Source organism: Thalassophryne amazonica, chromosome 6 (genome assembly GCF_902500255.1).
Source record: "Thalassophryne amazonica chromosome 6, fThaAma1.1, whole genome shotgun sequence".
In the NCBI taxonomy this organism is placed as follows: Eukaryota; Metazoa; Chordata; class Actinopteri; order Batrachoidiformes; family Batrachoididae; genus Thalassophryne; species Thalassophryne amazonica.
This window is the reverse complement of record NC_047108.1, coordinates 110,302,896-110,325,755: the sequence shown is the minus strand read 5'-3', so window position 1 is coordinate 110,325,755 and position 22,860 is coordinate 110,302,896. Positions and strand designations below refer to the sequence as shown.

Sequence of the window (22,860 nt, the reverse complement as noted above, 5' to 3'; positions counted from 1 at the left end):
CCGTTCACATCTCTAACCGTTTTTCCCCACTCGACGATACACTCGCCGAGGATCAAACTCTGGTTATTGGCGACTCTGTTTTGAGAAATGTGAAGTTAGCGACACCAGCAACCATTGTCAATTGTCTTCCGGGGCCAGAGCAGGCGACATCGAAGGACATTTGAAATTGCTGGCTAAGGCTAAGCGTAAATTTGGTAAGATTGTAATTCACGTCGGCAGTAATGACACTCGGTTACGCCAATCGGAGGTCACTAAAATTAACATTGAATCGGTGTGTAACTTTGCAAAAACAATGTCGGACTCTGTTGTTTTCTCTGGGCCCCTCCCCAATCAGACCGGGAGTGACATGTTGAGCCGCATGTTCTCCTTGAATTGCTGGCTGTCTGAGTGGTGTCCAAAAAATGAGGTGGGCTTCATTGATAATTGGCAAAGCTTCTGGGGAAAACCTGGTCTTGTTAGGAGAGACGGCATCCATCCCACTTTAGAGGGAGCAGCTCTCATTTCTAGAAATCTGGCCAATTTTTTGGGATCCTCCAAACTGTGACTGTCTAGCGTTGGGACCAGGAGGCAGAGCTGTGGTCTTATACACCTCTCTGCAGCTTCTCTCCCCCTGCCATCCCCCTATTACCCCATCCCCGTAGAGACGGTGCCTGCTCCCAGACCACCAATAACTAGCAAAAATCTATTTAAGCATAAAAATTCAAAAAGAAAAAATAATATAGCACCTTCAATTGCACCACAGACTAAAACAGTTAAATGTGGTCTATTAAACATTAGGTCTCTTTCTTCTAAGTCCCTGTTGGTAAATGATATAATAATTGATCAACGTATTGATTTATTCTGCCTAACAGAAACTTGGTTACAGCAGGATGAATATGTTAGTTTAAATGAGTCAACACCCCCGAGTCACACTAACTGTCAGAATGCTCGTAGCACGGGCCGGGGCGGAGGATTAGCAGCAATCTTCCATTCCAGCTTATTAATTAATCAAAAACCTAGACAGAGCTTTAATTCATTTGAAAGCTTGTCTCTTAGTCTTGTCCATCCAAATTGGAAGTCCCAAAAACCAGTTTTATTTGTTATTATCTATCGTCCACCTGGTCGTTACTGTGAGTTTCTCTGTGAATTTTCAGACCTTTTGTCTGACTTAATGCTTAGCTCAGATAAGATAATTATAGTGGGCGATTTTAACATCCACACAGATGCTGAGAATGACAGCCTCAACACTGCATTTAATCTATTATTAGACTCTATTGGCTTTGCTCAAAAAGTAAATGAGTCCACCCACCACTTTAATCATATTTTAGATCTTGTTCTGACTTATGGTATGGAAATAGAAGACTTAACAGTATTCCCTGAAAACTCCCTTTTGTCTGATCATTTTTTAATAACATTTACATTTACCCTGATGGACTACCCTGCAGTGGGGAATAAGTTTCATTACACTAGAAGTCTTTCAGAAAGCGCTGTAACTAGGTTTAAGGATATGATTCCTTCTTTATGTTCTCTAATGTCATATATCAACACAGAGCAGAGTAGCTACCTAAACTCTGTAAGGGAGTTAGAGTATCTTGTCAATAGTTTTACATCCTCATTGAAGACAACTTTGGATGCTGTAGCTCCTCTGAAAAAGAGAGCTTTAAATCAGAAGTGTCTGACTCCGTGGTATAACTCACAAACTCGTAGCTTAAAGCAGATAACCCGTAAGTTGGAGAGGAAATGGCGTCTCACTAATTTAGAAGATCTTCACTTAGCCTGGAAAAAGAGTTTGTTGCTCTATAAGAAAGCCCTTCGTGAAGCTAGGACATCTTTCTACTCATCACTAATTGAAGAAAATAAGAACAACCCCAGGTTTCTTTTCAGCACTGTAGCCAGGCTGACAAAGAGTCAGAGCTCTATTGAGCTGAGTATTCCATTAACTTTAACTAGTAATGACTTCATGACTTTCTTTGCTAACAAAATTTTGACTATTAGAGAAAAAATTACTCATAACCATCCCAAAGATGTATCGTTATCTTTGGCTGCTTTCAGTGATGCCGGTATTTGGTTAGACTCTTCTCTCCGATTGTTCTGTCTGAGTTATTTTCATTAGTTATTTCATCCAAACCATCAACATGCTTATTAGACCCCATTCCTGCCAGGCTGCTCAAGGAAGTCCTACCATTATTTAATGCTTCAATCGTAAATATGATCAATCTATCTTTGTTAGTTGGTTATGTACCACAGGCCTTTAAGGTGGCAGTAATTAAACCATTACTTAAAAAGCCATCACTTGACCCAGCTATCTTAGCTAATTATAGGCCAATCTCCAACCTTCCTTTTCTCTCAAAGATTCTTGAGAGGGTAGTTGTAAAACAGCTAACTGATCACCTGCAGAGGAATGGTCTATTTGAAGAGTTTCAGTCAGGTTTTAGAATTCATCATAGTACAGAAACAGCATTAGTGAAGGTTACAAATGATCTTCTTATGGCTTCGGACAGTGGACTTATCTCTGTGCTTGTTCTGTTGGACCTCAGTGCTGCTTTTGATACTGTTGACCATAAAATTTTATTACAGAGATTAGAGCATGTCATAGGTATTAAAGGCATTGCGCTGCGGTGGTTTGAATCATATTTGTCTAATAGATTACAGTTTGTTCATGTAAATGGGGAATCTTCTTCACAGACTAAAGTTAATTATGGAGTTCCACAAGGTTCTGTGCTAGGACCAATTTTATTCACTTTATACATGCTTCCCTTGGGCAGTATTATTAGACGGTATTGCTTAAATTTTCATTGTTACGCAGATGATACCCAGCTTTATCTATCCATGAAGCCAGAGGATACGCACCAATTAGCTAAACTGCAGGATTGTCTTACAGACATAAAGACATGGATGACCTCTAATTTCCTGCTTTTAAACTCAGATAAAACTGAAGTTATTGTACTTGGCCCCACAAATCTTAGAAGCATGGTGTCTAACCAGATCGTTACTCTGGATGGCATTTCCCTGATCTCTAGTAATACTGTGAGAAATCTTGGAGTTATTTTTGATCAGGATATGTCATTCAAAGCGCATATTAAACAAATATGTAGGACTGCCTTTTTGCATTTACGCAATATCTCTAAAATCAGAAAGGTCTTGTCTCAGAGTGATGCTGAAAAACTAATTCATGCATTTGTTTCCTCTAGGCTGGACTATTGTAATTCATTATTATCAGGTTGTCCTAAAAGTTCCCTAAAAAGCCTTCAGTTGGTTCAGAATGCTGCAGCTAGAGTACTGACGGGGACTAGCAGGAGAGAGCATATCTCACCCGTGTTGTCCTCCATTCATTGGCTTCCTGTTAATGCTAGAATAGAATTTAAAATTCTTCTTCTTACTTATAAGGTTTTGAATAATCAGGTCCCATCTTATCTTAGGGACCTCGTAGTACCATATTACCCCATTAGAGCGCTTCGCTCTCAGACTGCGGGCTTACTTGTAGTTCCTAGGGTTTGTAAGAGTAGAATGGGAGGCAGAGCCTTCAGCTTTCAGGCTCCTCTCCTGTGGAACCAGCTCCCAATTCAGATCAGGGAGACAGATACCCTCTCTACTTTTAAGATTAGGCTTAAAACTTTCCTTTTCGCTAAGGCTTATAGTTAGGGCTGGATCGGGTGACCCTGGACCATCCCTTGGTTATGTTGCTTTAGACGTAGACTGTGTTTCATAATTATTGTATGGCCTTGCCTTGCAATGTGGAGCGCCTTGGGGCAACTGTTTGTTGTGATTTGGCGCTATGCAAGAAAAAAGTTGATTGAGTTGATTGATTGATTATATAGCAGACTCTTTCCAACGAGAGGTGGAGGTAGTTTTCCTGCCGTGTGGATTGCTTGGTGTAAACGCGCCCACATTTAATTGTTTTTTTTTGTTCCTCGCCAGCAGTACCAGGTCCGACACGCGGAGGCAGTGGCCACCTGGGAGTTCGGGACTTGGCGGCTCCAGTATTCCCAGGGTCTGGTGGCGGAGGAAATCGTGTGGTTCCGGTTCTGCTTTGGACAGACGTCTTCTATCTTCGAGCCTGCCCACACGACACCTTCTGTGATTTGACTTGTTGTCTATTGTTGTAATCTGTTGTGTTTGTTGTGCCCATTCACAACAGTAAAGTGTTGTTATTTGACTTCCTCCATTGTCCGTTCATTTGCGCCCCCTGTTGTGGGTCCGTGTACCTACACTTTCCCAACAGGATATCTCGGCCAACGTCATGGACCCCGAGGGGCGTCGACCGGCCGTTGAACGGCCAATGGAAGAGCAGGGCGCACAGGCGTCTGCAGGAGGAATGATCGGTGAGTTGCAGCGAATCCTCACCGCTTTTACGGCTCGGCTGGATCTGATGACCGAGCAGAACATCCTCCTTAACCGCAGGGTGGAGGCTCTCGCCGCGCAGGTGGAAGTGCGCCCTCAGGGCGCTGCTGCGGCTCCCCCTCCTGTCAATCCTGTGCGCAATAGTGACGTTCCACAGGTCGTTCAACGACCCCTCCCACCTTCCCCTGAAGCATACATAAGCCCTCCAGAACCGTACGGGGGTTGTGTGGAGACATGCGCGGACTTTCTTATGCAGTGTTCGCTCGTCTTCGCACAACGTCCCGTCATGTACGCGACTGATGCTAGTAAGATAGCTTATGTGATTAATCTGCTTCGCGGCAAGGCACGCGCTTGGGCTACAGCGCTCTGGGAGCAAAATTCACGGCTCCTTCTGACATATGATGGGTTTGTGAGGGAGTTCAGAACAGTGTTCGATCACCCAAATAGAGGAGAGACCGCTTCAGCCGTGCTGCTGTCAATGAGACAGGGGCGCCGGAGCGCAGCTGTTTATGCAGTCGACTTCCGCATCGCGGCTGCGAGGTCCGGCTGGAATAGCACTGCCCTCCGCGCCACCTTCGTAAACGGACTATCGTTGGTCCTGAAGGAGCACCTGGTGGCTAAGGACGAACCGCGGGATTTGGACGGGCTTATTGATCTCGTTATACGATTAGACAATCGGTTAGAGGAACGCCGTCGGGAGCGAGGCGAAGGACGTGACCGGATACGCGCCGCCCCTCTCCCTTCCGGGTTCGAAAAGGGGCCGCCCTCCCCACGCTCCACAGCCGCAGCGCTTTGTGTTTGAGAGTGTTTTCTCTGCAGCTCAACAGAGCACACACAGAGAGACTGCCCCAAACGGCCAAGACGTCAACACTCGCCCTTAGAGACTGGGCTAAGGGGGGGGTCAAGACATTCAAGTGAGACACACACAAATTGCCACACGACTCCCAGTCACAATCCTGAGCGGGGATTTAACCCTTCAAGCCCGAGCACTGGTGGACACGGGGTCAGAAGGGAATCTGCTAGACAGCGGATGGGCAAAGGAGGTAGGGCTCCCTCTGGTGGCGCTTCCTTCGCCATTGCAGGTGCGGGCACTAGATGGCACCCTCCTCCCTTTACTCACACACAAGACACAACCAGTAACTCTGGTGGTGTCTGGAAACCACCGGGAGGAGATTGAGTTTTTTGTAACTCCTTCTACCTCCCCCGTGATTTTGGGCATCCCATGGATGTTAAAGCACAATCCCCGGATCGATTGGCCGTCTGGGGTGGTGGTTCAGTGGAGCGAAACCTGCCATCGGGTGTGTTTAGGATCCTCGGTTCCTCCCGGTTCCCAGGCTAAGGAGGAGGTCAAAGTCCCTCCCAATCTGACGGCAGTGCCGGTTGAGTACCACGATCTTGCTGACGTCTTCAGCAAGGATCTGGCACTCACCCTTCCCCCGCACTGTCCGTACGATTGTGCCATTGATTTGGTTCCAGGCGCTGAGTTCCCGTCCAGCAGGCTGTACAACCTCTCACGACCTGAGCGCGAATCAATGGAGACCTACATCCGGGACTCATTAGCTGCCGGGCTGATCTGGAACTCCACCTCCCCGATGGGGGCAGGTTTCTTTTTTGTGAGCAAGAAAGATGGCGGACTTCGTCCATGTATTGATTACAGGGGGCTGAATGAGATTACGGTTCGCAACCGATACCCGTTGCCATTATTAGATTCCGTGTTCACCCCCCTGCATGGAGCCAAAATCTTTACTAAGCTGGATCTTAGAAATGCGTATCACCTGGTTCGGATCCGGAAGGGAGACGAATGGAAGACGGCTTTCAACACCCCATTAGGTCACTTTGAGTACCTGGTCATGCCGTTCGGCCTCACAAACGCCCCCGCGACGTTCCAAGCATTAGTTAATGATGTCTTGCGGGATTTCCTGCACCGATTCGTCTTCGTATATCTAGACGATATACTCATCTTTTCTCCGGATCCTGAGACTCATGTCTGGCATGTACGTCAGGTCCTGCAGCGGTTGTTGGAGAACCGGCTGTTTGTGAAGGGCGAGAAATGTGAGTTTCACCGCACATCTTTGTCCTTCCTGGGGTTTATCATCTCCCCCAACTCCGTCGCTCCTGATCCGGCCAAGGTTGCGGCGGTGAGAGACTGGCCCCAACCCACTAGCCGTAGGAAGCTGCAACAGTTCCTCGGCTTTGCAAATTTCTACAGGAGGTTCATTAAGGGCTACAGTCAGGTAGTTAGCCCCCTGACAGCCCTGACCTCACCAAAAGTCCCCTTCACCTGGTCGGATCGTTGCGATGCCGCGTTCAAGGAGTTGAAACGGCGCTTCTCGTCTGCACCCATTCTGGTGCAGCCCGATCCTAGTCGGAAGTTAGTGGTTGAAGTGGACGCCTCGGACTCAGGGATAGGAGCTGTGCTTTCCCAGAGCGGGAAGACCGATAAGGTCCTTCACCCGTGTGCCTATTTTTCCCGCAGGTTGACCCCGGCCGAACGGAACTATGACGTCAGCAATCGAGAACTCCTTGCGGTGAAAGAGGCTCTTGAAGAGTGGAGACATCTGTTGGAGGGAACGTCCGTGCCATTCACGGATTTCACTGACCACCGGAACCTGGAGTATATCAGGACCGCCAAGCGGCTGAACCCCAGGCAAGCCCGCTGGTCACTGTTCTTCGGCCGTTTTGACTTCCGGATCACCTACCGTCCCGGGACCAAAAACCAGAGATCGGATGCCTTGTCAAAGCGGAGTTGTCGGATCCACCGGAACCCATCATCCCGGAGTCCACTATCGTGGCCACCCTCACCTGGGACGTAGAGAGAACCGTCCGGGAGGCCCTGGCACGAAGCCCGGACCCCGGAACTGGGCCGAAGAACAAACTATACGTCCCACCAGAAGCTAGGGCTGCAGTCCTGGACTTCTGTCACGGCTCCAAGCTCTCCTGTCATCCAGGGGTGCGAAGAACCGTGGCAGTTGTCCGGCAGCGCTTCTGGTGGGCGTCCCTAGAGGCCGACGTCCAGGATTATATACAGGCCTGCACCACCTGCGCCAGGGGCAAGGCTGACAATCGCAGGGCATCAGGACTACTCCAGCCGCTGCCTGTGCCTCATCGCCCCTGGTCCCACATTGGCCTGGATTTTGTCACGGGCCTCCCGCCGTCCCAGGGTAACACCAAGTGGACCGATTCTCCAAGGCGGCCCACTTCATGGCCCTCCCGAAGCTCCCAACAGCCCAGGAGACAGCGGACCTCCTGGTCCACCACGTCGTCCGGCTGTATGGGATTCCAACAGACATCGTCTCCGATCGCGGTCCCCAGTTCTCCTCGCAAGTCTGGAGGAGCTTCTGCCGGGAACTGGGGGCCACGGTGAGTCTCTCGTCCGGGTACCACCCTCAGACCAACGGGCAAGCAGAACGGGTAAACCAGGAGGTGGAACAGGCCTTGCGCTGCGTGACTGCCGCGCACCCGGCGGCCTGGAGTACCCATTTGGCCTGGATCGAGTATGCCCATAACAGCCAGGTGTCTTCAGCCACCGGCCTCTCCCCTTTTGAGGTGTGTCTGGGGTATCAGCCCCCGTTGTTTCCGGTGGTTGAGGGAGAGGTCGGTGTGCCCTCGGTCCAGGCCCACCTACGGAAGTGCTGTCGGGTGTGGCGTGCCGCCCGTTCTGCTTTGCTAAAGGCCCGGACGAGGGCAAAAGCCCATGCAGACCATCGGCGGACCCCGGCCCCTGCGTATTGGCCAGGGCAGGAGGTGTGGTTATCCACAAAGGACATTCCCCTCAAAGTGGACTCCCCCAAGCTACAGGACCGTTATATCGGCCCATTCAAGATCCTTAAGGTCATCAGTCCAGCCGCAGTGAGGCCGGAAGCTGAAGCCTCACTGCGGATCCATCCTGTGTTTCATGTATCCCGTGTCAAACCGCATCACACCTCACCCCTCTGTACTCCAGGTCCGGCACCGCCTCCTGCCCGGATCATCGATGGCGAGCCGGCTTGGACTGTACGCCGGCTCTTGGATGTCCGTAGGATGGGCCGGGGCTTCCAGTATTTGGTGGACTGGGAGGGGTACGGTCCCGAAGAACGCTCCTGGGTGAAGAGGAGCTTCATCCTGGACCCGGCCCTCCTGGCCGATTTCTACCGCCGCCACCCAGACAAGCCTTGAGGGGGGGGTCCTGTTGTGTGGGCCGCCAGAAGAGGAGGTACTGCTGGCCCACCACCAGAGAGCGCCCTGTCTGGAGTGCGGGCTCCAGGCACCAGAGGGCGCAGCCGCCTCACAGGAGCAGCCAGGGTGACAGCTGTCACGCATCACCTGCAACAGCTGTTACCAATCACCTGATCAGCAGGGGTACATCAGCAGGACGACGTCTCCACCTCTTTGCCGAGATATCGTTCTACCTGGAAGGTAACGTTCTCAGCTGACCGTGAGATCTTTTCAGTAACCTTTTGTGACTTTTGTGCATTATATAGCAGACTCTTTCCAACGAGAGGTGGAGGTAGTTTTCTTGCCGTGTGGATTGCTGGGTGTAAACGCGCCCACATTTAATTGTTTTTTTTTTGTTCCTCGCCAGCAGTACCAGGTCCGACACGCGGAGGCAGTGGCCACCTGGGAGTTCGGGACTTGGCGGCTCCAGTATTCCCGGGGTCTGGTGGCGGAGGAAATCGTGTGGTTCCGGTTCTGCTTTGGACAATCTTGGAGTCATTTTTGATCAGGATATGTCATTCAAAGCGCATATTAAACAAATATGTAGGACTGCCTTTTTGCATTTACGCAATATCTCTAAAATCAGAAAGGTCTTGTCTCAGAGTGATGCTGAAAAACTACACTCAACAAAAATATAAACGCAACACTTTTGGTTTTGCTCCCATTTTGTATGAGATGAACTCAAAGATCTAAAACTTTTTCCACATACACAATATCACCATTTCCCTCAAATATTGTTCACAAACCAGTCTAAATCTGTGATAGTGAGCACTTCTCCTTTGCTGAGATAATCCATCCCACCTCACAGGTGTGCCATATCAAGATGCTGATTAGACACCATGATTAGTGCACAGGTGTGCCTTAGACTGCCCACAATAAAAGGCCACTCTGAAAGGTACAGTTTTGTTTTATTGGGGGGGATACCAGTCAGTATCTGGTGTGACCACCATTTCCCTCATGCAGTGCAACACATCTCCTTCGCATCATCCGTGAAGAGAACACCTCTCCAACGTGCCAAACACCAGGGAATGTGAGCATTTGCCCACTCAAGTCGGTTACGACGACGAACTGGAGTCAGGTCGGGACCCCGATGAGGACGACGAGCATGCAGATGAGCTTCCCTGAGACGGTTTCTGACAGTTTGTGCAGAAATTCTTTGGTTATGCAAACCGATTGTTTCAGCAGCTGTCCGAGTGGCTGGTCTCAGACGATCTTGGAGGTGAACATGCTGGATGTGGAGGTCCTGGGCTGGTGTGGTTACACGTGGTCTGCGGTTGTGAGGCTGGTTGGATGTACTGCCAAATTCTCTGAAACAACTTTGGAGATGGCTTATGGTAGAGACATGAACATTCAATACACGAGCAACACCTCTGGTTGACATTCCTGCTGTCAGCATCCCAATTGCACGCTCCCTCAAATCTTGCGACATCTGTGACATTGTGCTGTGTGATAAAACTGCACCTTTCAGAGTGGCCTTTTATTGTGGGCAGTCTAAGGCACACCTGTGCACTAATCATGGTGTCTAATCAGCATCTTGGTATGGCACACCTGTGAGGTGGGATGGATTATCTCAGCAAAGGAGAAGTGCTCACTATCACAGATTTAGACTGGTTTGTGAACAATATTTGAGAGAAATGGTGATATTGTGTATGTGGAAAAAGTTTTAGATCTTTGAGTTCATCTCATACAAAATGGGAGCAAAACCAAAAGTGTTGCGTTTATATTTTTGTTGAGTATAATTCATGCATTTATTTCCTCTAGGCTGGACTATTGTAATTCATTATTATCAGGTTGTCCTAAAAGTTCCCTAAAAAGCCTTCAGTTGGTTCAGAATGCTGCAGCTAGAGTACTGACGGGGACTAGCAGGAGAGAGCATATCTCACCCGTGTTGGCCTCTCTTCATTGGCTTCCTGTTAATTCTAGAATAGAATTTAAAATTCTTCTTCTTACTTATAAGGTTTTGAATAATCAGGTCCCATCTTATCTTAGGGACCTCGTAGTACCATATTACCCCATTAGAGCGCTTCGCTCTCAGACTGCGGGCTTACTTGTAGTTCCTAGGGTTTGTAAGAGTAGAATGGGAGGCAGAGCCTTCAGCTTTCAGGCTCCTCTCCTGTGGAACCAGCTCCCAATTCAGATCAGGGAGACAGATACCCTCTCTACTTTTAAGATTAGGCTTAAAACTTTCCTTTTCGCTAAGGCTTATAGTTAGGGCTGGATCGGGTGACCCTGGACCATCCCTTGGTTATGCTGCTTTAGACGTAGATTGTGGGGGGGTTCCCATGATGCACTGTTTCTTTCTCTTTTTGCTCCGTATGCATCACTCTGCATTTAATCATTAGTGATCGATCTCTGCCCCCCTTCACGGCATGTCTTTTTCCTGTTTTTTTCCCTCAGCCCCAACCAGTCTCAGCAGAAGACTGCCCCTCCCTGAGCCTGGTTCTGCTGGAGGTTTCTTCCTGTTAAAAGGGAGTTTTTCCTTCCCACTGTGGCCAAGTGCTTGCTCATAGGGGGTCGTTTTGACCATTAGGGTTTTTCATAATTATTGTATGGCCTTGCCTTACAATATGGAGCGCCTTGGGGCAACTGTTTGTTGTGATTTGGCGCTATATAAGAAAAAAGTTGATTGATTGATTGATTGACAGACGTCTTCTATCTTCGAGCCTGCCCACATGACACCTTCTGTGATTTGACTTGTTGTCTATTGTTGTAATCTGTTGTGTTTGTTGTGCCCATTCACAACAGTAAAGTGTTGTTATTTGACTTCCTCCATTGTCCGTTCATTTGCGCCCCCTGTTGTGGGTCTGTGTACCTACACTTTCCCAACATGGAGTTTTAAACCTAACCAGACCCCTCCTACTGAGAGACAGACTGCTATAGGCTAGTGACTAAACAATAGCTCTAATTAACAACTATTGTGCTGTAGTTAGCACACCTAATGGCAGGACAGCTGTCCCTCTAATGATGGGATGGATGCCTTTCTGATGGCTCCCTTGATGACGTGAATGACTCATTACAATGAACAAAAGACTGAAACTCCTTTGACCTGAGTACCCCATTGTAAACACGGGACAAAGCGTGTCTCAGACCCCCTCCCCGGTTAAGGCTGGGTTTCAAACGTTTCACAAAGAATGCCTCCTTGACCCCTCTCTCAAACCATTTCTTCTCTCTGGCTAATATTTTAACTTCCTCATAATAATAATAATAACAATAATAATCCAGAAGTGGAAAGAACATCTTTTTTTTTTTTTTTAGCTAGATAGAGACTTCATTTGCCATTTGTACTCTCATGCAAGGTTTATGGGAACATGGGAATTCTTGTGCAGAGCTCTCGAGTAGATAAAGGTATAAAAGGTATAAAAGTATGAGGTAAAACATATAACGTATAAAAAAAACTCTATAAAAAGGATACCAGGTGCACCTGAAAAAAGAAATATATTACAATGTGTCAGGTTAATGGGGATTGTAAACAGCAATTATTACCCACTTGTATTCCAACACAGTGGATTTTTTTTCCTACAGAAAATTAAGTGTATACTGCACATGTGGATCAAACAGATATTGCACCAATGTTTGTAATTTCAAGGAATAAAATAAATAAAATAAAATATTATGAGTGTTGTGGGCTGCCTGCTCTGTTCCTGCTGCTCCTTTTTTCCCCCTCTGCACAGGTGGCACGCTGCAAGCTGATCGACACACCTGCTCTCCATTCAATCAGCACCTGCATAAGAATCCCGGCTCCTCATTCCATCTTCGCCAGACTCAGCTTATTTTCCACGGTAAGCTTGGCCTCTCTATTTTTCCAGAAATAGAATTTTTCTGACTTTTTGGGTGTTTCCAGACACCACCTGTCTGAGGCTCAGCTTAGAGCTGACTTCGTCCTCGTTGCTGCCGCACCGAGACCAGCTTGACCTGCAGCCTGTGCGCGGAGCTCACACACTCTGCATCTACCAGCTAAGTGTCATCTTTTGCTCACACGAGCCGCTTCACTCTGAACTGTGACTGGAATATTGTACAACCTGAACTGTGAACTTTTCCTGATAACAAACACTAAGAAGAAATTGAACTGAATCACTCTAACAACTGCACTCCTGGACCAGCTGTGATAGGAGGGGGACGACTGCCTTTAATACACCTTTGGGACATTTTGAGCACGTGGTCATGCCCTTCGGTCTCACCAACGCACCTGCCACCTTCCAAGCACTTGTTAACGATGTGCTGCGCGATTTTCGAAATCGATTTGTTTTCGTTTACCTGGATGACATCCTGAACTTTTCACCGAACCTTCAAGCCCACACTAAACATGTGTGCCTGGTACTCCAGCAACTGTTAGAGAAAAGGTTATTCATCAAGGCAGAAAAATGCGAGTTTAACACTGTCTTTTTTGGGCTTCATCATTTCTCACAATCAGGTCAAACCTGACCCGGCCAAGGTCAAAGCAGTCGTGGACTGGCCAGTTCTGTCCGGGGTTAAACAATTACAGCAATTTCTGGGCTTCGCGAATTTCTACCGATGCTTCAGTCACGGTTTTAGTCAGATCGCAGCCCCCCTCTCTGCACTCACGTTTTCAAAAACTGTTTTTCAGTGGACACCTCAGGCTGATGCCGCCTTTTCTTTGCTAAAAGAACGATTCGCCACCGCACCGATCCTCACGCAGCCGGACCCGGGTCGCCAGCTCATCGTTGAAGTTGACGCCTCGGACACAGGGTTAGGAGCCATGTTATCTCAGAGGTCGGAGACAGACAATCGGGTACATCCGTGCGCTTATTTCTCGCGATGTCTGACCCCCGCTGAGAGAAACTATGATGTGGATAACCGGGAACTCTTGGCCATTAAGGAGGCGCTAGCCAAGTGGAGACATTGGCTGGAGGGGGGGGCGCAGTTCCGTTCATTGTTTGGACAGACCACCGCAATCTTGAGTACATCCAGTCAGCCAAACGCTTGAACTCCCAGCAAGCCAGGTGGTCATTATTCTTTGAATGATTTAACTTTTCCATTTCCTACTGTCCCAGCAGCAAAAACACCAAGCCTGATGCACTCTCTCTGCAATTCTCTCCCACCAATAACCACTCCAGTGACCATCCTACCTCGATCCATGATTGTGGGGGCACTGACCTGGGATGTCGAAACTTCACACCAACCTCCCGCTGGTCTCCTGCAACCTCTTCCGGTCCCTGGATGGCCTTGGTCACACCTCGGGATGGACTTTGTCACCGGACTACCTCCATCCCAGGGTAACACAGTCATCCTCACAATCGTGGATCGGTTCTCCAAAGCTGCCCACTTCGTGCCCCTGCCGAAGCTACCAACCACCCAGGAGACCACAGACCTTCTAGTCCTCCACATCGTCTGGCTACATGGCATACCTCTGGACATCGTATATGACCGTGGTCCTCGGTTCACCTCGCAAGTCTGGCAGAGTTTCTGTGCTGCTCTCGGTGCCTCGGTCAGCCTGTCATCTGGGTTCCATCCTCAGACCAACAGGCAGGCAGAGCAGGCAAACCAAGACCTGGAGACCACCCTATGGTGCGTCTCCACCACCCACCCAACTGACTGGAGTCAACACCTGCCCTGGGTGGAGTATGCACACAACTCCCAGGTATCCTCTGCCCCTGGACTCTCACCTTTTGAGGCCTCTTTGGGTTATCAGCCACCACTGTTTCCTTCCCAGGAATCTGAGGTCTCCGTTCCCTCGGTGCAGCTCCACCTCAGGAGATGCCATCGGGTGTGGAAGACAGCCTGCTCTACTCTGCTGAAGACCTGGACAAAGGGCCATGCGGACCGGGATTGGGCCCCCGCTTATCAACCCAGGCAGGAGGTGTGGCTCTCATTGCGGGACATTCCCCTGGCTATGGACTCTCTGAAGTTGGCTCCCCGCTTCATTGGACCTTTTGTTGTGGACCGAGTGGTCAATTCGGTGGCCATCCGGCTCCGTCTTCCTAGTTCCTTGTGGATCCACCAGGTCTTCCACGTTTCCAGATAGAAGCCTGTCCACTCTAGTCCTCTGTGTCCTCCTGCTCCTCCGCCACCCCCTGCCCGGATGGTGGACGGTCATCCAGCATGGACCGTCCGGAAGATCTTGGACGTACGCCGTCGGGGGCGGGGCTTCCAGTACCTGATGGTACCTACCGGGACCATCCTGGTAGGTCGCCTGGGGATTCCCATTGGGGGAGGGGGTACTGTTGTGGGCTGCCTGCTCTGTTCCTGCTGCTCCTTTTTTCCCCCTCTGCACCGGTGGTACGCTGCAAGCTGATCGACACACCTGATCTCCATTCAATCAGCACCTGCATAAGAATCCCGGCTCCTCATTCCATCTTCGCCAGACTCAGCTTATCTTCCACGGTAAGCTTGGCCTCTCTATTTTTCCAGAAATAGAATTTTTCTGACTTTTTGGGTGTTTCCACACACCACCTGCCTGACCCTCAGCTTAGAGCTGACTTCGTCCTCGTTGCTGCCGCACCGAGACCAGCTTGACCTGCAGCCTGTGCGCGGAGCTCACACACTCTGCATCTACCAGCTAAGTGTCACCTTTTGCTCACACGAGCCGCTTCACTCTGAACTGTGACTGGAATATTGTACAACCTGAACTGTGGACTTTTCCTGATAACAAACACTAAGAAGAAATTGAATTGAATCACTCTGTCTAACAACTGCACTCCAGGACCAGCTGTGATAGTTTGTCCCTGATTGACTGTGATAATCACTTCTGGAATTGACTGGCTCAGCACTCACTCGTCTGTCTCTCCTCCCCAGTCACATCGACAGCTTGCAGGCGGCCACCTGGCTCCAGGTCAGTTCCACCTGAACTGAAGACATCTGGGCTGCGGTTCCCCTGGTTCCACCGCTGAGCGGGCCAGTCTCCACGGGGCTAGATTGCCGCACACGTGACTCATTAACCTCAGTATGTGAACTCATTGTAAATAAATCTCTTTTCTAATGTACCTTTTCTGCTTCCTGTTTTTGGGTTCATCCTTCATCCACGCCGAACCATAACAATGAGCTCATTATGAGAAATATTATGAAGCTTCTTCATGGTACACTGAATCCCAAACAGGAAGTGCAAAATTTTGAGTCCACAGTGACCCAGGAAATGTCAAATGTGTTTAACTTTGGAAAGGTTTTTTAATAATTCCCCCCTAGTTTTTATCTGTTTTTTTTTTGTTTTGTTTTTTTTTATTAACCTGTTCTTTGGTATGTTGTGTTTGCTGTTGTATTTAACCCTCTGTAAGGTTTCTGTGTAACTTTTTGTTTCTCATTAAATTAAAAACAAAAAATTAAAATGTTGAACACTCCCTGGATTGACACTTCCTGGTTTGAAAATAAATGAGATCTTGTGGACTCTCACAGGAATTCAGTAGTAGGTTGAGATTGAAACAGCAAGTGCTAAATTTTGAGTCCACAGTGAAACAGGAAATGTCAAATGTTGAGCACTTCCTGACATGGGGGTAGCCGAGTTGCACTGGACTCCCTTGAAATCTGATTGGACACCCCAGGTGCCACCCAGATGATTGACATGTCATGGCACCACACGTTTGATGGAAAGAGTTATTTATTTTGAAATCGGTGACACATGTTTACTGCTAGGTTCCTCCTGTACAGTAGTTCACGCTGTGTTCCACAAAAAGTTCTAATCCACCTTAACTGAAGAAGAAAAATCTTTGAGCCAGATTTGAACCTGATCACATCGCCTGAACCACCTAATGACACCAAAGTTATCCTGGTGAGTAAAAGGCTGTATTTTATGCCAGAAATGAGGTCCAGGTTGTTAAAAGCAGCATTTATGCTTTATTTCGGGTTGCCTTATATATACACGTGTTTCTCTTGTGATTTTAGATTAATATAATGAGCAGGCAGCAGCTGATTCATGCGCTGTTTGCTTGTTTGAGATGTAAAGTGCTGCCCGAGTGTTTCTCAATTGCCCTCAAAAGTATTGGAACACTTGGTATTTCACACATTTTAATTTGTTGCTGCCACTGTCTGTGGAAGATGTTGAGGATTTATTTCTATTCACTTCTATGGTGAGAGGTTTGGCCCTGACACACAGGAATATTAGCAAGATGGCTGCTTCCAGAATCTCGTCCCCTCATCTGTCCGTCATGATTAATGAGTTGGGCAATGCCGTGTAATCTCAGACTGCGTGAACTTTTGAACTCAAATGCAAAATGGATACGATCTTGGAGCACATATGCTGCATTGCAAAGGAATGTGCTGCTGAGGACCGGACAATTTTCTTCATAAACTTGGACTCTAGACAATCAGAGGTGTAGTAAATGGAATTCTGTATCTCTCTGTCGAACATTAACATGGCAGCCTTAGTGGCTCCTGAAGGCCAAATACCCTGCTTTTCCCCCAGAAGGAATCCGGCTCCCCCACCCCCACCCCAGCTGTTGCCTAGCAATGTCAGACTTTACACACACACACGGACAGAAACTGACAGAAATTTAACTCATCTGCACACGACACATTTCTCCACCCCTATTACCCCCCTCCCCATGTTTTTCCACTCCCCTCACCCTTGCTTCCTCCCTGCCACCTTGAAGGCAGCGTGGTTTTTACTGTTGCAGCCTTCAACTCCCCAAGCTGGGCGGCACGGGCCCCTCCTGCTGCAGCCTTCACCCACTTTTCCTCAATTTGGATGACTGCTTCAAGTTTAGTGCACATGAACAATGTCAAATGTATATGTATTATCTTTAATTCTGATGTGTGCCATTATTACGGTAAACAAGTAATAATGTGGATTAATTGCTGTATCTTGTCTGAGGTAATTGGAGTGTAAATGTAATTTTGTTGTTGTTGCACTTGGGAATGACAATGACAATAAATCTCATCTGAATCTGAAAGACAAAAAAAAATCTAAAATGATCTTTCTTAAACTCAAACTGAAAGCAAATCTCTACAACTTCATATAAATCAATTAAAAATATAAAATACTGCTTCCTGATGGAGTGGTGTAGAGGAGGATTTTCTTAAAAAGAAGGCCTGAAATCTCAGCTAATTTGGCCATATTGTCAGCTAACCGAAAAGTCTGAATATGAATTTACATCTACATCTTAAATAATGCTTAAAGTGGAAGGGGGTTAAGAGGGCTGTAGTTAGGGGGGCCTGGGGGCGAAGCCCCCCAGAAGTTGAAGGTTTTTAGTCATGCTTATGCTCCAGAGAAGCATTTACTAAAAAAAAGTCTGAAGGACCTAAATGACATGGTGAGCATCTTTTTCCAGGCATGTGAGACGCAAATAAAGAAAATGCTTAAAATGGCAGGGGGTTAAGAGGGGCATAGATGAGGGGGTCTGGGGGGGAAGGCCCACGAAGCTGACATTTTTTATGGCCCCTTCACACATAGTGCGAAGTTTGGATGGTGTTTGGACGAAAATCTCAAGTTCGAAATGAACTTATTTAACTCTCACAGTCTCACAGCTCACTGCCAGATTGTTGTCTTTGTACACTTTCCAGCGCCTTCCACAGTCCTGAGTTTTGTCTTGGCGTGTTCCAAATCGTGCTCTGTACTCCTTGACCATGCTTCTTGCCTCATCCCAGATGTCTGTGTTTGCTTGTGTCTGAACCCTGCTTGTTTATGACTGCATATCTGCCTAATCTTGCTGGTACTTCTGCTTGGCTGACTGACCACATGTGTACCGAACCAAGGCCTGGAATAAAGACCATGATTTCTCTTTCACCAAAGCCTAGTCTGGGAATTTGCTTTGCAAGTCCAGCTGCTCTGGGTGCCAGGCAGCTGCCCACACTGATACCGGCGGCACCATGCAGGGGCGTAGGTGTGAAAAAGCTCTGAGAGGTAGGACAACGCTGGGCCATTTAAAGATTTGAAAACAAATAAAAGAATCTTAAAATGAACCCTATAGTGCACAGGCAGCCAATGGAGGGAGGCCAGGATAGGTGCAATATGCTCCCTCTTTTGTACTCCAGTTAGCAAATGAGTGGTAGCATTCTGAACCAACTGCAGATGTGCAAGGGAGAACTGGCTAACTTCAAAATAAAGTGCATTACAGTAATACAGCGGAGAGGTAATGAAGGCATGGATTACTGTTTCTAAGTACTGATGTGCAAGAAAAGGCTTCACCTGAGCAAGCTGCCTGAGGCAAAAGAAACTTGAACTAATTGCTGCTCCTAATTTGGTGGTTCAATTAAAAATCGCTGTCCATCTTAAAACCCAAATTAGTAACAGTAGTGTAGCGGAATGCTGTGATCAAACAACCAGCATCTTAAGCTTGCATTATGCAGAGGCCATGAAGTTTAAACTCCATACAGCAAGGCCTTGTATGTCTCCAGGTGTCAAGGAGGAGATGCTCCAAGCCAGGCACAGCTTGACTCTGTGTCAAACCACCACCACTAATCAGGATTTAAGACTCCCCAAAGTGCATTCCTCATGGAGCTGTGAATTCTTATCAGTACCCCAAACCTGATGCAACTGAACTCCCCTCTCACATAAAAAAAACCTCCAAAGAAAGACACTTTCTTCACCAAAAGTCCTAAAAAGAGATTTTTTTACACTAGACTCAAAAGAAAACAACTCACTCAGTATTACGCTTTTCACATTTCTGCCAGATAAATACAAAATCCAGCTATGGAACAAGAGTGACCCCTGTTGGGCGATTTGGGGAAGGGCAGGTGATGACTCCTGCAGACTTAAAAGTATAACCGCATTTAAAAGAAAATGTAATTGTATTGTAGTAACAAAAAAAGGAGAAAAGAAAATCACATGTGACTCTTTTCACTTCACGCATGATACCTTATGCATACCATGCACACCTTACTGAATTTTCATGAAAGTATTATATTTGATGTGTTATACTCTGTTCATTGGGGAACATTTACTTATATGTGTGTGGTATATAATTCCAGGTAAACCACTTACAAGATTTATTCTACAGGTCTTGTTTGGGTTTTGAAGGGGGAATTTTGGAGCCACACTGATTTATATCTATATAAAACTAGACAAAGAAACTACAGAAACTACGTTACCCAGAATTCTTGGGGGTGGAGCTTGTTAAACCTTTAAAAGAGCTTGCGCCCAGGAAATCGCTCTTTTTCTCTTAACTCTTTTTTCTTCTGCGTTTGCTGTGCGCTTCTTGATTTTAAAGATGCAGCCTAGCAATCAACAAAACAATTTATGACACTTTGTTTAAAGCCACGTGCTACTTAAGACTCATTCTTGTTTGGGCACACTGACAAGAATTTACTTTTTTCCGACAGATAACTTTTGCAACTTTTGTCAAGTTAAACGTGCAGGCGCATTTAACTTCCTTTTTTGAATTTTCAAATTAAACCTTTTTCTTTCTTCAACTCAAAATTCCTTTCACAAACATTTTCTTCTAAAGTCAGCTATTTTTGCATTGAGTTTTGATTTGACCCAGCTTGCAAAAGACGACGACGAAAGATGAATTTTTGATTTTTGATAGAGAATAAAGATGCTCAAACCTTTATTCTGACGAGCCAGACTCCAGAGCACTGCAGAGGAAGACATCCAGGTCAGCTGAGACATTCAACAGCGACTTGAACCGCCACCGCGAAATCACAGCACAATAACAGCGATCAGCCCCGCCACCGATGAAACCAGGCGGGTCGGACCGGCAGAGCCTCTTTGTCGAGGTCCCTGAAGAAGCTGTGTGGTGGACAGAGCATCAACTGAACCAGACAGCGTCCAGCATTGGACCTCACGGAGACCCGCTGCACTGCGCAAAGTAAGACCGGGCTGTGATGTCAGATAAACAGAGTGGCTTTCTTTAACTCTATTCAAAATCATTAATCTTCTCTCAAGTTAATAAATACAAAGTAAATTCCCTGCTAAATTAGGATGTTTTTAACTCCTACAACTCCCGCTACGAAACCAAATTATCTGAACATCATATAATCATTGCTCATTGAATGTCGTCATTATTAAATTGCTCACTGTGATATGTCCTGTTATTTAACTCCTGCCAGAGTTAAATAAATATCTTAAACATGTGAAGTTGTCTGTGTTTTATGTATGGCTTTACAGAGGGTGTCGGATCTGACCTGCGTAGCTTACGCCTGAAAGTTTGAGACTGATTTTAATATTTCCTATTGACTGACCCTAAAATCAATGATATTATAACCTTGTTATAAATCATCGAGGCAGCATGGGTGGTGCCCCCTTTTTGAGGTAAAATTATCAACAAGTGATAATTTTCAATATTCCAATTTATAATATTATATTCATTCTGTGGCTTTCTTCCTACAGTAGACTTTGCATAAGCTGTCAATGGAGCCAAACCAAAAGTGAAGGGTACACAGGAGCCACTAGGGCCATCACCTCTGTTTTCTTATCATTAAAATTTAGGAAGTTCAGGGCCATCTGTTGTGAAAGTGTTGGAACACGGACCCACAACAGGGGGCGCAAATGAACGGACAATGGAGGAAGTCAAATAGCACTTTTACTGTTGTGAAATAAGCACAACAAGCACGACAGAGTACAATAAAAAATAATAAAGTCAATTCACAAAGGTGTCATGTGGGCAGGCTCGAAGATAGAAGACGTCTGTCCAAAGCAGAACCGGAACCACACGATTTCCTCCGCCACCGAACCCCGGGAATACTGGAGCCGCCAAGTCCCGAACTCCCAGGTGGCCACTGCCTCCGCTTGTCGGATCTGGTACTGCAACCACTGTCAAAACACAAGCAACAAAGTCACTGTCTGAAAGACAACACAACGGCTGAGTTCGTTACCTCCTCGGTAGAACGATATCTCGGCAAAGAGGTGGAGATGACGTCTTGCTGATATACCGATGCAGATCAGATGAGTGGTGACAGCTGTCATAGGTGATGAGTGTCAGCTGTCACCCCGGCTGCTCCTGTGAGGCGGCAGCGCCCTCTGGTGCCTGGAGCCCGCACTCCAGGCAGGGTGCCCTCTGGTGGTGGTGGGCCAGCAGTACCTCCTCTTCAGCAGCCCACACAACACCATCAAGGCTTTAACATCTTCAAGACATGACAGCAGGTTTTTGAGAGAAAAGGCATCACGTTTCCTCAGGGGGACATGTATATCTGGCTGTCATCAGAATAACAATCAAAAGCAACACCATGTTTTCTGAGGACAGAGCCTATGGGAAGCATGCACACAGAGAAAAGCAGGGGTCCTAAAATTGACCCCGGTATAAGAGTGGAGCGGAGGAGGACAGACAAACCCAAATACCAACGCTCATAGTCCTGTCTGCTTAGTAGGACCTCAAGCAGTCCAAGGCACTACCACCAATGCAAACTAGCTGCGGCAGATGATATAACAAGATACTGTGGTCTACAGTGTCTCTACTTTTAAGATTAGGCTTAAAACTTTCCTTTTTGCTAAAGCATATAGTTAGGGCTGGATCAGGTGACCCTCAACCATCCCTTAGTTATGCTGCTATAGACTTAGACTGCTGGGGGGTTCCCATGATGCACTGAGTGTTTCTTTCTCTTTTTGCTCTGTATGCACCACTCTGCATTTAATCATTAGTGATTGATCTCTGCTCCCCTCCACAGCATGCCTTTTTCCTGGTTCTCTCCCTCAGCCCCAACCAGTCCCAGCAGAAGACTGCCCCTCCCTGAGCCTGGTTCTGCTGGAGGTTTCTTCCTGTTAAAAGGGAGTTTTTCCTTCACACTGTCGCCAAGTGCTTGCTCAAAGGGGGTCATTTTGACCGTTGGGGTTTTTACGTAATTATTGTATGGCCTTGCCTTACAATATAAAACTGATTGATTGATTACAGTGTCAAAGGCAGCAGTCTAGTCGAGCAAGACAAGATCAACATAGATGCCACTATCATTTGCCATTACAATGTCAATAAAAAATTAAAAGGGCAGTTTCTGTGCTATGCAACATTTTAAAACCAGACTCCTCCATAATGTTACATTCATCAAGGAAAGTTTTTAGTTGTGCATAGACAATTTTCTCTGGAAATTTAGAGACAAATGGCAACCTGGAGATGGGCCTGAAATTTGCTAAAACAGTGCTTTCAAGGCCAGGCTTCTTCAGCAAAGGTTGTACGACTGTGTGTTTGAAGCTTATTGGAACCACATCAGAGGACAGGCTGCTATTTATAATAGTCAGAATTGACTGCCCTAAGGTAGAGAATACTTCTTTTAAAAAAAAGTGGGAAGGGACCACATCACGAGGAGAACCTGATGGTTTTATATCAGCCACCACACCCTCTAACAGTGACAGTCACAGGTTCAAATCCATTGAAGGCCACTGGGCAAGGAACAGATACAGAGGGGTCAAAAGTGGGTGGAGAAATAAGAGCACTTGTGGAAGCAACCTTCTCAATGAAAAAGTGCAGAAAACTATTACAACCCCAATTTCAATGAAGCTGGGACGTTGTGTAAAATGTAAATAAAACA

General features: G+C 47.0%; 1 long non-coding RNA gene across 1 annotated transcript; it reads right to left on the bottom strand.

Moving 5' to 3' along the window:
• Window positions 1–1,956: 1,956 nt before the first annotated feature.
• Window positions 1,957–22,597, bottom strand: LOC117511709. Its single transcript, XR_004561050.1, has 3 exons — window positions 22,430–22,597; window positions 2,937–2,940; window positions 1,957–1,967 (listed from the first exon to the last, which is right to left on the bottom strand). It is a non-coding gene; the product is annotated as an uncharacterized LOC117511709 (long non-coding RNA).
• Between the last annotated feature and the right edge of the window lie 263 nt (window positions 22,598–22,860).